General features: G+C 40.6%; 1 non-coding gene across 1 annotated transcript; it reads right to left on the bottom strand.

Moving 5' to 3' along the window:
- Positions 1-2,668: 2,668 nt before the first annotated feature.
- Positions 2,669-2,773, bottom strand: LOC122122066. Its single transcript, XR_006150103.1, has one exon. It is a non-coding gene; the product is annotated as a U6 spliceosomal RNA (small nuclear RNA).
- Positions 2,774-3,364: the final 591 nt, after the last annotated feature.

Genomic DNA, 3,364 nt, shown 5'->3' with positions numbered 1-3,364 from the left:
TTGTCGAAGCTTTGTTTTAGATCCTGTATGAACTTCTTTACTTCCTTAATTTGATGTTCAGTGTTTATTCTCAAATGACTTAGTTGATTGGTTATGGTTTCCTTGGACTCCCATTCCTTCTGTTGGGTTCCATTCAACATTCCCTTTGTGGTCTCCCTGACTTCCTTCAGCTCTTTGTTAATGGATTCCATGAATGCCTTTAGTGATCTTTGTGTATGCTCTTCCTTCTCTCTCAATTCCTGTATTGCTCTTTGATAAGCTTCCTCCCATTTGTGGGATTCCTGTAGTTCTCTTTGAGTGTTCTCAGCCTGTTCACACCATTCCTGTCTTTCTCTTTGAGTATTCTCAAGCTGCTCATGCAAATCCTGTATCAGCTTTTGAGTAGCTTCCTTATGCTTATGATATTCCTGTATAAACTTTTGAAATGCCTCCTCTCTCTCCCTATCATGCTCATACAGAGACCTTTGTATGCTTTCAATCTTTTGATTTATCATGTTTGCCAGCAGTGTTTGTAGAGCTATTTGGGAATTCTCCTCTGGATTATTCATTATCTGTTCTGTCCCCTGATTATCGGGATTGGGAATTGAGATACCAGGATTTGCCATTTTTCTTGTGTTTTTCCGGCTTACTCTGCCCATTTGAGATGAAAATAGCACCAGTTTTGTGCTAGAACACTATATTAAGGCAAGCATCAACCCAAGTCTGAATTTGCACAGTCAATAGTCTACAGATACAATCTAGTTCAACAGATATATCTATTCAACATCAAACAACTATATGTTAATGGGCTACGGACTGCAAAGAAGAGTTTGGAAGACCAGAAATTATTAGGGTTAGGGAGAGATATGGGTAAAAAAATAGGAATAGCTTGATGTGGGGAGGTTCTAGGGGAGTTAACTAAGTCTTAATCTCAAAGCAGGAAATAGGTTGGGTAGATTGAAAGTAGAGAGAGAGAGAAAGAAAAAAAAAGAAAGGGAACGGGAAAAGAAAAAAGACCAGAAAAAATAGAAAGGTAGAAATTAATAAAATTATGTAGTTCGATAACAATCTATTTACATTAGAACGTGAATTTATTGAGAGAAGGGGAGAGATATAAAGTAGATGTGAAAAACTTAAAAATAAAAATGCTTAAAATATTATATAGGTATAAAGAGGTAATACTGCTATTAGGGAATTTACGTCTTAGGGGTTTTGACTTGTGTAATAAATTTGTGGATTAAATTTGTACACAATGTGGGATAGGGTCTAATAGTCAACTACAGGTTTATCTGAGGGTATGCAGGACAAGAATTAAGTCACATAAAGAAGAACGAAAGAGAGGAGAAGGTGAAAAGGATAAGAAAGGAAAAAGAAAAAGATGAGAAGTTCAGTAGAGCTAAACAAAAATCAAAAAGATAATTTAAAAAGAAAAAAAAATAGAAACAAGACCAAAAAAGAAAGCAAAAACGCACACTCCCGTATCCCCAAAATAAAAATTATAAGAGGAAAAGAAAATTTCTGGAAAACATTTTTTTAGCAAAAAAAGCAAAGATTAAAGATTGAAAAAAGTTTTAGAAAAGAAAAAAAAAATTTTTTTTTAATATAAGGACCAAAAATAAAAACAAAAAACAAAAAAAAAAAAGAAGACGAAGAAGAGAAAAAAGAAAAATAAAAACAAAAAACCCCCAAAATTTCTTTTTTTTTGGGGGGTGGGGAGTAGTGGGGAAAATCCTGTATCTCCCTTGTGTCTGTAACCAGCCTCTTGTTGGAGTCTCTGGTCTGCTTGTCGTCCTGGGGCTTGGTTGGTTTCTTAAGTCAGTTTGTTCGAACAGGCAGTAAAATGCTCTGCTTTACCCAGGATTTGGCGATCCTCCTCCCAGGCTAGTTCATTGGGAGACAGATCTGCTTTTAATATCACAAAAGAGGGGGATGCAGTGATGAGGCTAGATTTTGGTAGCTTTTCCGGGGCTGGTTTGTGAAAACCTCACAGAGCCCAGCCTGGAGCCATTCTCAGGGTTTCTGTTTACTGATTTTCAATTGCTTGTATAGGCTGCGAGAAGGAGGGGCAGCTTCTGGCTCTGATTACCCAGTGAAGAAACCCACTCCTCGGGCTGATGCCCGAGCTGGGTGACTTTTCCCTGGGTGGAGCTGAGTCTGGCAGGTCATGCCGCCGTTAAGTTCTTGTGACCTACTAAATGACTTGTTTTATTCCAAGGCCTGAGCTGGAACTACCAGCTCCTCCGAGCTTTTTCGGTATCCAAGATGGAGATCACCGGTGCTGGGGGGGAGGGGTGGCCTTCCCTCCTCTGCTCCCTGAGAAGGAGTGAGGACGTCAGGCTTCTACTCACGCCGAATCTTGGTTCCTGGGTCGTCTCTGATGCGAACTGCAGGATGAAGATGTCTGCTCCTTGTCGGTTCTTGCTGGTGCTGAGTAGAATCGGCTCACCTGCTGAGTCTGGCTCCTTCGTCCAGGATTCTCTGTTGCTCAGGTATGGTGGCTGTGCTCGCCCCCCACTGCCACAGCTGCCGCCGCCCCGGCGGCTGCTGGCAAGGGTTCAGAAGTGTCTCCTTGCCTGGTTTTCCTTCTCTGGCCAAACTCTCTGTCCTGTGATGATTCACTTGGTGTAATTCTCTGACTTAGGACTGTTCACTGGAACTCTAAAACTGCTTTCTATGCTAGAGCTTACTTAAAAACATGGAACGCTTCACGAATTTGCATGGCATCCTTGCGCAGGGGCCATGCTAATCTTCTCTTTATCATTCCAATTTTAGTATATGTGCTGCCGAAGCGAACATCGAAATTTTCTGAATAGAGTCCCAGAAACACAAAAAGTCAAAGACAGGTTGGACAAATGGGATTGTATGAAATTGCTGAGCTTCTGCCTGGCAAAGGACAAAGCTAGCAAGATCAATAGAAAGCCCACAGATTCGGAGTTCTTCACTAGGCATACAACAGACAAGGGTCTTATGTCTAAAATATACCTGGAACTCAAAAAATTGAATCCTCCAACAACAAATCCTCAAAGAAAGAACTCCCCAGTAAATAAGTGGGCTAAAGACTTACAGAGAAACTTCTCTGAAGAGGAAAAAAGGATAGCGAATAGACACACGAAGAAATGCTCAAACTTCCTAGCCATAAAAGAAATGCAAATCAAAACAGCATTGAGATACCACCTCACCCCAGTTAGAATGGCTATAATCAAGAACTCTAATAACAACAGAAACTGGTGGGGCTATTGGTGGGACTGTATACTTGTTTAACCACTTTGGAAAGCAGTATGGAGCTTCCTCAAAAGACTCTACATAAAGTTCCCCAATGACCCAGCACTCCCACTTTTGGGCATTTAACCAAGTGATTGCAAACAATACCATACTAAAGCTACCA

Source organism: Dipodomys spectabilis, unplaced genomic scaffold (assembly GCF_019054845.1).
Source record: "Dipodomys spectabilis isolate Male_0828 unplaced genomic scaffold, ASM1905484v1 ptg000203l, whole genome shotgun sequence".
NCBI lineage: Eukaryota > Metazoa > Chordata > Mammalia > Rodentia > Heteromyidae > Dipodomys > Dipodomys spectabilis.
This window is presented reverse-complemented; position numbering and strand designations above follow the sequence as displayed.